Source organism: Schistocerca nitens, chromosome 6 (genome assembly GCF_023898315.1).
Source record: "Schistocerca nitens isolate TAMUIC-IGC-003100 chromosome 6, iqSchNite1.1, whole genome shotgun sequence".
NCBI lineage: Eukaryota > Metazoa > Arthropoda > Insecta > Orthoptera > Acrididae > Schistocerca > Schistocerca nitens.
The window spans coordinates 338,386,204-338,399,938 of NC_064619.1; positions in this window are offsets into that span (position 1 = coordinate 338,386,204).

Below are 13,735 nucleotides of genomic sequence, written 5' to 3' on the forward strand. Positions count from 1 at the left end.
GCGACCGTAGCAGCAGCGCGGTTCTGGACTGAAGCTCCTAGAACCGCTCTGCTCCAGCGGCCGGCAACACTGGTTGCTTACACTCTGGAAAGAAATACTGTGGGGATGAGAATCACCAATGTTCTATTGCTGCGTGGATGGAGAGAGAAGGGGGGAGGCATAGATAGACAGACATAGAGGGAGAAGGAGGATATGGACACAGAGGGAGCGGGAGGAGGAGACGAACAGAGAGAGGGGAGTAGGAAATGGATAGAGAAAGGTAAGAGGACAGAGAGTGACACAAGGAGGAGATAGACTAATTTAATACTGGAATAAATAAGTACCTGTGCAACACCGGGTAGACAGATAGCTGTTATAGAATTGGTTTATGGTGTTTGTGTACTTAAATAAGGAAGATGGAAGTTCAAGCTGGTATAGCCTTTGAGGTGCTAAGTGCGTTATCAAATTAGGATAAACTGTGGAGGTTTATTTCTGTGTGAGGCCCGCCATTTGAGAGCACTAGTGGGTTGTACTCATCCAGTTTGGTTCACCAATCTTCCACAGGTCGTCTGTCCACACGTAGAATAGATGTCACGCCTAGCAGGTGGTGTCCTAAACGTAGTTCATTACATGACTTTCGTAGTGACCGCATAGGTATACTGAGTGCGATCAGTAGATTCTAAAGACCAGCGCGATGAACGTCAGAGAAATGCCAGACTGAGGGAAGAAAGTGTACGTTATGAAAGTTGCTTATCTAGAAACTGCACTGCTCAGCAGAACATTGAAAGATAACTCCTAAAAGTAGGTGGTTGTCAGAATGTGTGCGTGAACATGAGAAACAATATATATAATACCAGTAATTATTCTCGCTCTGATAAGGATTATAATAGGATAGGTAGAAGCTTCCTTTAATTGTACGTTGACAGTCACCACATCTTCTACATCTTGCAGGAACACAACAGAGTGTGATGGAAAGTAAATAGAGAGGGTGAGATTATACTCCTGTGGCTCAGTGTCAGTTTCCGCAATCAGAAATCAGTAACGGTCTTAAGCCAGAGATAACAAAACTGCAAGATAATCATGTTCTGTCAAACTTGTGCTACGTCGTACGAGAGCATCGGCGCGTCCGTTTGTGTGTGTGTGTGTGATAGTGAAAGAGGGCGGGAGAAGGGGCAGGGAGGGTGAGATTGCGGTAGAGAGAATGGGAGTGAGAGAGAGAAGTTGGGAGGGAGGCGAAGGGTGGGAGGGAAGGAGAAAAGAGAGGGGAAGGGAGGTGTGGAAAGTGGGAAAGAGAAGAGAGGGAGAGACGTTTAGTAGGAGGGATGGAGAAAAGAAGGGTTGAGGGAGAGAGAGAGAGAGAGAGGAAAAAGGAGACAGAGAGGAAGGAAGAAATCACAATAGCTGTTATTTAAACTGTAACTAACAGTGGTTTTTCTTTTCATAACCCACTGAAGAACATCAGTCGGCATTTCGAATTACTGACCATTGCCGAAGAGTCTGAACTACATCTTATCTCGCTAATGCACTGAAACTCCCTGTTATTGCAGTATGAAACAGTGTCATTATCTTTGATTCAACTTTGGTGTTTTGCTTCTGTTTATCACGGGCCTATTTAGAGACGTTACTTAAAACTGAACAGATCCGACACCATTACCTAGTCTTTTTATTTTTTTGTAATGTCATTCATAAAATGACTGATCCTCGGACTTCCTTAACTTCACTTTTAATTCGTATTTCTCGACAGAGTTTAATTTGTAGCAACCAGACTTTATCAGTTCGTGAACGTATTCATTCGATACTGAGAAAGAAGTAGAAAACTTTGAATTGCACGTTTACATTCGAATATACATTCATTATCAGTGGCTTTACGCATTATTTTGAAACAAATCGATGCCTTTAATGTGTCAAGATGTTCTTGTTTTCTGAAAAATAAGGTTTATCTCAATGTGACCTTTATTTTTATTCCAAAATTTCTTCCAGTACCAACAGAAATTCGTAAGTTTTTCGACAGGACGGCAAATTCGAAGAGTATAAACGCCATTATAGAAACGTATGCACTCTGAAACCTTCAGTGTAACACTTCGTTAGTCATCCGATTTGTTCCATATGTCCCAATGTCGAGAACTACTCGCCAGGCCTCGCAAGACATTAACGATTCTTCAACTATGTTATTGGCACTGCTAAATCCCAGTGCTGATGTATTCTGATGTATGTGCTTGGGGACGCAACGCTTTGTTTGATACAAAAAATCAAATGAAGGTCTCATAAAACTGTGTATTAACAGTTCTGGTATCTTCTAAGTAACCAGTTTGCCTTAAGACCCCTTAAGAAGGTGCCTAATTAAGTTACAGTTTAAAAGTGGGAGACTGCTCGAAAGAAGGTTAACAGCTTTTACACGTGTCGATGGTACGAAATAGGTATCTGGTAGAGGCCATCTGTAAAGTTAGACTCATCGGTAGTTTACTATTAAAGAACGTATTTCTTGGCAAAGAGATCGCCACTATCAGGCAATGACCCTTAGGTTTTGCGGTGGCAGTGTGCGCCCGTACTTCGAGAAGGTTTAGTGTTGTATGCACTGGAATGACACGAAAAAATCTGTACTTGGAACGTAGTCGCACGTAGTAGGCAGTATGGTGAAACAAAGAACTGGACTGTTTCCTCGAAAGCCGGCCGTCACGACCGCATTACGTAATGATCGCCGTGCAGCCTGGCGCGGAGTGGCGGTTGGACAGAGCGATTAACTGGCTCCGCCTGCCGGTCGGCAGGTAGGCAGCCCGCGCAGCATCTCGCTGCTGTTGCGATATACGCGGGAGGCAGCCTTGTGCAAACGCGTGACGTCGCTTCTGGATAATTCCCGATCGACCGTTGGCGCCGCTGCGTCCTCCGCCCGCTGCGCCGCTCTGGCCGCCGGCCGGAAGATGTTTCATCATCCTCCGCTCTTTAAAGCCGCGGAACTCCCCCTCCGTCGCTGGACGTTTAAAAAACACTTAGCAATTACGCCGCAACAACAGCATCCATGCAGCTTTAACTGGGAAGTGCTAACTACGCGTTTTTGTCTTCCGATTGAGTTAGCTTCTACGGTGCAGCCAGTTGTGATCTGAGGGACCAATTCAGACCTGCTGTGAGCGAAGGTGCTGAAGAGTCTGCGGCGGTATCAACTACGTGGTTCACAGCTGTTGCAACTCTTACCTGTTTTACGTAGTTGCAGCCATGTAAATTATCAACCACGGAGAAACGTCCAGAAGAAAGTGACTATATAAGACGTTGCATTAGCCAAGCAAATTATCAACCACGAAGAGACCGTCCAGAAGAAAGTGACTACATAAGATGTTGCTTATGATCAACTGTTACGACATATAATCGTATCAATTATGTTTAATTCAACAGTTCCACTGCGACATATTGTGAGACATGATTTACATTTTCTTAGATTAAGCAACACTCAGAGGGTGTTTCATACCTGAATGTAGCGAAGTTGGCAGTGAATAATGGAACGTGACAGTTTTCTGCACGATATGGCTTCACTCCACACGCATAGCTAACGTTATTAATTTTATTTTCCGCGGCTCTCTACTTCTAAATATTGTTCTCACAACTATTTTCTCCTTACTACCTTCTTCTCCATTCCTTCCCATTCTGCTGTTCTTAGTGTTTAGACTGTATTTTAGTTATTATAATAAAAGAATAATACAAAAATAGAAACTTTATGTACATACTACCATGTCTTATCTTTGATACGCGAAAGCAAGTAAGTCCACACTGAAAACTGTAAGGTTACACGTTCACTATGTTAAGTCGTACATTTTTAAGTCCTCCGACGTCGCATGACATTGCATCATCTATTCCATCACGAACACATCGCTCACACTACGTAAAAATCTGTCATACGATTACGTGCGTACATTTGCGATGTGTGACGAGGTCCTATCCTCTTGCGGTTTTTATTCGTAGTCTTTCGACAGTGATGGAAAAAATCATCAGCTTAATTCAAGAATGCTAGTCGTTATATGGCCAGAGTGATTCAAAATATTACTGCCGTGCAAATAGCTGAATGAATGCAGATTTCATCCGACACAAAGAATCCCAGAACTTATTATGGACGTAACCTCGAAGTTAAAACAATGACATGACTATTTTGAAAGTTAATTATTAAATGTATTGACATAACCTTTCCAACTTGCAACAGTAACACGAGTATTTTGAAAGCTAATTTTATTGTTTGATATTATATTGTATACAGGGAGATTCACCCAAAATTTGCACCGCACGTATTGCGAAAATGGAAAGTGCTATTGATGTGCGGCTCTAACAGAATGGTTGGCACTCAGGGACTCGTATTGGTAGCCAATCAACAGGCTGTAATTATACTTAGAAAGTGTATTTTTTGTGCAAACTTACATTTTAAATGGAACAATACCTATTGACATAGACTAAAAGTAGGGTAAATTAGAATGTCAGTGGTGTTTTTTGTAGGACTGTAGTGCAAGTAGTTTACGAGCTATCGTATTTTGAAAATTTCCCTCACTGACACTTGTTTGTGCCATTCAACTTGCGTTGTTGCTATGTGCTATAGTGATATGTTTGCTTACAGTGTGCTTGTGTGTTCCTTGAGTGCATTGCGACTTGCTGGTCAGTGTGTGACAGTCCAAACAGTAGGCCATGAGTGGACGATGGGATTTAGCAACGCAGAAAACGTCAATATGTTCATGGTGTACGGATTGTGTTGGAAGAATGCAGTTCATTCTTGTACGGTATATGCGGCAATATGTCTCAATAGACTCTACTTTTAGTTTGTTAATGTCTAGAGGCATTGTTCAATTTAAAAAGTGTATGTTTGCAGAAAAAATATACTTTCTAAGTATTATTACAATCCGTTCATTGGCTAACAGTACAAGCCCCTCAAAAGCAATCCATTCTGTGGAAAATCGCACGTCAGTAGCCGTGTCCATTCCCGCAATATTTGCGTTGCAAGTTTTGGGCCATTCACCCTGTATATATTTAGTAAACATGATAACTTTATAAATTACTTGCAGAGCTTCTGAAATGGCAACAACACAGAGCATATATGGTAACACATCACAAAAGTGTGTGTTTATTAGCATCCCATGTTATTTTCAAAGGACTTAAATTTCCGTCTTTAAATATGATGTGATGCAGGTTGTCTTTAACCAGACACAGCTCCGCTCTAGTCCTGCGGCAGTTATCGCGAGCATAATGTGTTTTGAAAGCGCATCCTATAACATGGTCTCCTCGTTTTCACCTAAATTTTGCAGCGTTCACTCAGTAACTAAACTATCAGCAATGGTGGTAATAGCAATCAATGCCTTATCAATAGCAGCAAACTGCCCTCTCCCCTCCCCCCCCCCCCCCCCGCCGGCCGCGGTGGTCACGCGGTTCTAGGCGCTCAGTCCGGAACCGCGCGCCTGCTACGGTCGCAGGTTCGAATCCTGCCTCGGGCATGGATGTGTGTGATGTCCTTAGGTTAGTTAGGTTTAAGTAGTTCTAAGTTCTAGGGGACTGATGACCACAGATGTTAAGTCCCATAGTGCTCAGAGCCATTTGAACCTCCTCCCCCCCCCTCCCCCCGTCTTCCTTCTCCTCTCAACGTCGTACCCTAAACATGCTACGAATTCGCGAGTAATGTGCGATATCTCGTCGAATGACTCCGGCCTTACGACACCGTGCAACATTTTAGTTCTGCGACTTCCCAGCCAACTGTGCGTGCGAACCGCCCTAACTAAGGTTAGTCCTGACGTGTCCGGTGTAAACAAACTGTCTGGCAGGTTGGTCTGTAGAAGTTCGTTTGAGCAGTTACCAGAATGCGCCAGACAACAGGCTGTACTGCGCATGCGCAGCTACGATGACGTAGGCAGCCCGTGCTTGGTGCTTGCTCTGCTCATACGCTTTTCGTCGTATTTCTGGTGGGGCATCACGTGACCATGTGTAGCCGTGCCGCCCGTGCGGCATGTTGTTGAGAGGACATGCTGAATTGTACTTAGAGCAATTGTTTTATCATATCCCACACAGATAAAGGATGCAAATAAGGAAGCAGTTCTTGGCTTTTGAGTCATTTCAAAATTAGACTCCACAGCTCGAAGTACCATAAAATTTTTGACAGATTTTTTTTTTTTTTAATTCGTGCTCTGCAATGTTGTTATGTAGCATTTCCAACACGTTTACATCTACACATCACTGCAAAAAGCTACTAGGATGGAATACAAATTACTTCCAACAAAAAAAGAGACAGTTTCTTGTGTAGCTTACACCGGAATAAAGGACAATAAATTTCATGACTATTTCAAAATGTGAAAAAATTAACATGGTTGTCTGTGAGGCAAAGAAACTGTACAACTGACAGTTTATATTCTACTCTAGGAATAAATATGAAGCCATGTGGGGAGTAAAACGATAAAACATGGTATGCTGCCAGTCTAAAATTTAGCATAGAATGGCATTCTATAAATTTAAGACGTAAACACAAATTAAGAAATAACTTCAGGCCCAGAGGAAGTACTAGACAAGTGCCTTGTGATCGAAAAACACTTTCACAGAAGGCAGATCTATAACATTCTGCTACAGCTGTCATTATATTTTAAGCAAAATATTTAATTCAAAACTAATGACCAAATTTGCCTACTTAGCTTCAAGTCAATGTTTACGTATAGTCGTATGCATATAGCATTAAGAGATCTTACAGTGTCATACAAGTAGCAGGACATCAGAGACTACTCCAGCAGCATCGGAATTTCACAAACCATACTAAAATGCTTCATTCCGCTCTAATTGCACATTTCTATGTCCAGATGGACTCTGAAGTACCTGATATTCAGCTTTTCATGTGGTTCTCGTGATACCAATTTTCTTGGAGGTCCAGTACTGTATTGTCATGTTCGGTTCTTTATTATGGTATAACGTCATTCGTCCCAGAAAATGAAAATTTGCACTTTAAACTGAACGAGGTTGAAAGTAGCCAATAGCGCGGAATGAAACACTTCGTTTCAAATAAACTAACTGCCTCAGCGGAAAAAAAAATTAACCGAAGCAAATATCTCTATAAAACAGACAGAAATAGCTTCATTAAGACATTAATGGTTGATTGCTAATAACCTGGAAATAATATAAAATCAGAAAATTGAAACTACTAACTTATTTTGGTCTTTCATGGTTATGAGAATGTATATTAATTCACTTGATGGCTCCCGGCCACAGAAATCTGTTTTGTTTTCATTTGACTTTTGGGAACTGTAAACGAAGACACGGCCGCGGGTCACGTGGAGAAGGACCCCCCCACTATAACTCAGCTTGCTCTGCGCATGGGCAAATCTGGCAGCTTGGGCGCGCCAGGAAAATTTTTCCGGGTAGCTTCTGGCTACTTGCTGCTACTGCTCATACACCAAACAGCCACGCTCCAAGTAGCCAGAAGCGGGAGGAAGGCACTGCTCATACACGAATTCAGCTCTGCGCATGCGCACGAGCCCGCTGGCAACTGCTCATACGAATTCTAGGGTTCACGGAACAAAGTCATTGGCCGTTCCTCTTTCCGCCTCCCTCCCCCCCCCCCCCCCCGCATCACACGCCATCCCCCATCCTCTTACCCTGCTGTCCTTGTCCGCCGGCCGAAGTGGCCGTGCGGTTAAAGGCGCTGCAGTCTGGAACCGGAAGACCGCTACGGTCATAAGTTCGAATCCTGCCTCGGGCATGGATGTGGTGATGTCCTTAGGTTAGTTAGGTTTAACTAGTTCTAAGTTCTAGGGGACTAATGACCTCAGCAGTTGAGTCCCATAGTGCTCAGAGCCATTTGAACCATTTTTTTGTCCTTGTCCGCGTGAGCTAACGCTCCGTTTTTCAATAGCCTCAGCGTCGAGTAAATCAGTAAATGTAGAAAGTACACTTACACAAATTTCCTATGTATCATGTGTTTATAAATTAGTTATACAAAAGTAACCTTTACTTCTGAAAAGGGTAAATAACTTATCGAAATGTTTGATGAAGCTCTGAATGCAGTACATCTTAACATTTTATTTCCGCCTAACACTGTTAGTTCCTGACATTCCCGCTAGGTGACATGTGCGAATGAATTATTCTAACAGTCATTATGGATTGGACGTAGTGGGACAATATTCTGGACACCACAGTCACCTGATTTAAAGGTCCAATGGACTTCTGTGTATGGGGTTGCATTAGAGACAGTGCATGGGGGCTTAATTAAAATAAAATGAAAATAATATTTTAATTTTTTTTGCTTTAGTAGCTGTTTGTCCGATTACGAAGTCTCGTAAACGGTTGGCCCTGACTAGTATTATTACGCTATCTGACTGCATAGAACAATAACAAAGAATGAAATGGAAATTTTCATTAACACAATTAATTAATTAAGTCCCCAGCAACTACACTCCTGGAAATTGAAATAAGAACACCGTGAATTCATTGTCCCAGGAAGGGGAAACTTTATTGCCACATTCCTGGGGTCAGATACATCACATGATCACACTGACAGAACCACAGGCACATAGACACAGGCAACAGAGCATGCACAATGTCGGCACTAGTACAGTGTATATCCACCTTTCGCAGCAATGCAGGCTGCTATTCTCCCATGGAGACGATCGTAGAGATGCTGGATGTAGTCCTGTGGAACGGCTTGCCATGCCATTTCCACCTGGCGCCTCAGTTGGACCAGCGTTCGTGCTGGACGTGCAGACCGCGTGAGACGACACTTCATCCAGTCCCAAACATACTCAATGGGGGACAGATCCGGAGATCTTGCTGGCCAGGGTAGTTGACTTACACCTTCTAGAGCACGTTGGGTGGCACGGGATACATGCGGACGTGCATTGTCCTGTTGGAACAGCAAGTTCCCTTGCCGGTCTAGGAATGGTAGAACGATGGGTTCGATGACGGTTTGGATGTACCGTGCACTATTCAGTGTCCCCTCGACGATCACCAGTGGTGTACGGCCAGTGTAGGAGATCGCTCCCCACACCATGATGCCGGGTGTTGGACCTGTGTGCCTCGGTCGTATGCAGTCCTGATTGTGGCGCTCACCTGCACGGCGCCAAACACGCATACGACCATCATTGGCACCAAGGCAGAAGCGACTCTCATCGCTGAAGACGACACGTCTCCATTCGTCCCTCCATTCTCGCCTGTCGCGACACCACTGGAGGTGGGCTGCACGATGTTTGGGCGTGAGCGGAAGACGGCCTAACGGTGTGCGGAACCGTAGCCCAGCTTCATGGAGACGGTTGCGAATGGTCCTCGCCGATACCCCAGGAGCAACAGTGTCCCTAATTTGCTGGGAAGTGGCGGTGCGGTCCCCTACGGCACTGCGTAGGATCCTACGGTCTTGGCGTGCATCCGTGCGTCGCTGCGGTCCGGTCCCAGGTCGACGGGCACGTGCACCTTCCGCCGACCACTGGCGACAACATCGATGTACTGTGGAGACCTCACGCCCCACGTGTTGAGCAATTCGGCGGTACGTCCACCCGGCCTCCCGCATGCCCACTATACGCCCTCGCTCAAAGTCCGTCAACTGCACATATGGTTCACGTCCACGCTGTCGCGGCATGCTACCAGTGTTAAAGACTGCGATGGAGCTCCGTATGCCACGGCAAACTGGCTGACACTGACGGCGGCGGTGCACAAATGCTGCGCAGCTAGCGCCATTCGACGGCCAACACCGCGGTTCCTGGTGTGTCCGCTGTGCCGTGCGTGTGATCATTGCTTGTACAGCCCTCTCGCAGTGTCCGGAGCAAGTATGGTGAGTCTGACACACCGGTGTCAATGTGTTCTTTTTTCCATTTCCAGCAGTGTATAAAACCTACGAAACCAAAGCACAAGTGTAACTGTTCTGTGTGTGGAAGTATGACTCAACGTACGCATCTGGCACGGTTCTTCTTCAACAACACAAGAAATTTTAAATATCATTTATACTGAATTAATTAAAGAAAATAGAAATACCATAATTACTCAAGAAAACCAGAATTACACTCTAATCCAAGAACACAAGCCAGATGCTTTGTTGACTGAACCTGTAATGAAGCATTATTTACGACATTAAATAATGAAAAATAATTCAAGTTTCGTTACCTTCATATATTGACCAAAATCACTCTAATCATTACAATATGTCTCCACACCGACTCGCTATTACCACATCTCAACAAGAACTTTTCAGTATCACATCTCAGCAAGCACTCCCTACTAGCACATCTCAACAAACACTCTCTGCTACGAGTTCTTAACAAGCACTGACTACCACGAGCTCTCCCCAAGCACTGACTACTACGAGTTCTCAATAATCACTGCCAGTGGAGCGGCAGAACAATGCTCTCTAGCGCGATCTCTGGCGCTGTGGCTCAGTGTAGCCACCTTTCATATGCCCTTCCTCCACGGGCTAGAATTTGATGGTATTTTTGCCAGCATTGGTGGTGAAAATACCACCAAATTCGTAAAAAAAATACAGACAAAAATAAAAGATAATATTCATGCGTAAATATCATATAACTAGATAAAATTTTGGCTTTGCACTGACCTTTCAATAACCTAATATATAAAATACAGTAAGCAATACAAATTCTTTCATACAGGTGACTTTACATAATAGTTTACACAAGTATTATGTGGTTAAACAGTTCAATCAATAGCGTCAGCAATGACGAATATGTGCAGGTAAGAGTCTCATAACTTTTCACAAACAGTAATACACAAAAAAATCAGTTTATACAAATATTCACATAAACGCTTTCCATAGCTCAAGAATAAGCAGTTGACAGTTCCAGCAGTAGCACCCAGCAATGGTCAACAGGTGCAAAAACCAACAAGTGACATTTTTTCAGTAGAAACAGTCCATCAGTGGCACCCAGTAATGTTGAATAGGTGCAGACACCAACAAGTAACACCATTTCAGTATAAGCAGTTCCATTAGTTGCACCAGCAATGTCGAGCAGGTGCACACAGCAACAGGTGACATCTTTTCAGTAGAAGCAGTCCACCAGTGGCACCCAGCAATGTTGAGCAGGTGCCGACACCAACAAGTGACATCATTTCGGTAGAAGCAGTCCATCAGTGGCACCCAGCAATGTTGAGCAGGTGCAGACATCAACAAGTAACACCGTTTCAGTATAAGCAGTTCCATCAGTGGCACCAGCAATGTTGAACAGGTGCAGATATCAACAGGTGACATCTTTTCAGTAGAAGCAGTCCATCAGTGGCACCCAGTAATGTTGAATAGGTACAGACACCAACAAGTAACACCATTTCAGTATAAGCAGTTCCATCAGTGGCACCAGCAATGTTGAACAGGTGCAGATATCAACAGGTGACATCTTTTCAGTAGCAGTAGTCCATCAGTGGCACCAGCAATATTGAGCAGGTGCCGACACCAACAAGTGACATCATTTCGGTAGAAGCAGTCCATCAGTGGCACCCAGCAATGTTGAGCAGGTGCAGACACCAACAGGTGACATCTTTTCAGTAGAAGCAGTCCATCAGTGGCACCCAGCAATGTTGAGCAGGTGCAGACATCAACAGGTGACATCTTTTCAGTAGAAGCAGTCCATCAGTGGCACCCAGCAATGTTGAGCAGGTGCAGACACCAACAAGTGACATCATTTCAGTAGAAGCAGTCCATCAGTGGCACCCAGAAATGTTGAATAGGTGCAGACACCAACAAGTAACACCATTTCAGTATAAGCAGTTCCATTAGTGGCACCAGCAATGTTGAACAGGTGCAGACACCAACAAGTGACATCATTTCAGTATAAGCAGTTCCATTAGTGGCACCAGCAATGTTGAACAGGTGCAGACACCAACAAGTAACACCATTTCAGTATAAGCAGTTCCATTAGTGGCACCAGCAATGTTGAGCAGGTGCTGACTGCAGTCCATAATATTCACTTTCACTAATCACACTGTTCATCAGCAGAAATTAAACATGTCCTAGTGGCACCAATCATGTAGAAAAAGTGCAAGTAACAGTCCATAATATTCACTATCACTAATGAGACAGTTCAGTCATGAACAATAGTTTGAGTGCACACACAATTAACAAAATTATTATCAATGCTCTTACACTAAACATACAAATCATAATAAACGCACAAATGATATCAGGTAGTTGTCATATTAACTATTACAATACACAAATAGCAGTAAACCTATAATATTTATGGGTGTCAGTGTAAGCCACAATAAACAAGTAAAATAATATTTAGGAGATAGGTTGGGATCACTTCTCTGGGATTATAAAAGGAAAACACACAAAACACACTCACTCATCTTTCATCCACATTAGTGCTACTGTGTAATTGAATAGTGTTAACTGTGTAAATGCAATTCTGTCAAAATTTTATGTTCATCATGTGTATCAAGTAGTAGTGGCAGCAATGTATAACAGTCAATAATAGTTAGTCAACGTCATAGTCATCATGTCAAGACCAATGTTTGCCAAGCCAGATCAAAATGTACGGTTGCTGAACAACTGTCAGTGACCCAAGATATGCAATTGCTTCCTTTCTCCAAAAAAAAAAAGTATATACTGCTTAGTGATGTAACAAAGTGTGTGTGTAGACAATCTTCCTTCTACTTGAGTGTTCTAGTCTGCCATCTTCATCCTCCTTGTTCCATATGGACCAACAAAAAAAATATGCTCCTCACTTACTTTACCTCTTATCCACCAAAACTCCAATAAACATCAGCATTACATAATCTCAATACTTCAATAATACCTCATTTACCTTACCTCTTGTCCACGAAACTCCAATAATCATCAACTTCACATAATCTCAATACCTCAATAATACGTCGATACATATAAACCTCAGCACCAATATCATTTCACTTCCATAACAACTCTTTCCTCTAGTCAGTCTCCTCGAACAAGTACAGACAAAATCCTAGTGCAACTTCAGTTCAGCATCCCATACAATCCGAAGACACAGTGTCCACACACAACCTCTGTGTAATCCATCTGACACAAATTTTCTACTCATTATAAATTATAAGATACATTTTGGTTCCTTGTCCATCATTAAATAAAAGAAATGCATACATGACCTCTAACAGCCTTTAGTTTGAATAACTTTCAGTAAGTAAGTACGATTACGAAGTGTTAATGATCATAATATTTCACAGTGTGTACATCACTTCAAGAATTATGGCAAACAGAAGCAAACATGTGGAGTATTTCTTGTGTCGTGTCACTTCCTATTTCAATTACTCACGAAAAATGCAGTGTAATAACTGTCAATGGTCTAACCTAGTGTTGGTATGTCATGTCGTTAGCTTCCTTCCTATTAGCATAAATTTATACAGCTTCCATAAAACCTCCATCTCATGTGACTTCTATGAAATTTCTTGTACTAATGTCGTTCGTAGCATTATAGCAGTTCATTTTCTTATCTTAAAAATATCAGGCACTGAGCGTAAGCAAAACATGCAATAGCGAGTAAATATACCAGTAGAGAACAGAATGTCAACAAGTGGATGCAACACAATCCCTACAACGAGGCTCTGCCAAGCGAACAATCTATAATTAATACCATAGTGTGACCTAAACTCTATGTTTGTACACAGTATATCAGCATTTCTATATACCAACTTATAGTTATGACAACAAAACAGAAGTGTGTAAATATGCAATCCATACGCACAGCAGCAAACATATATCTTACGTAATAAACAAGTCATTAGCATCATTCAGCATAAGCAAATAAATGTTCATATGTAATCTTAATAAGTAAATATGAAGGCGCAA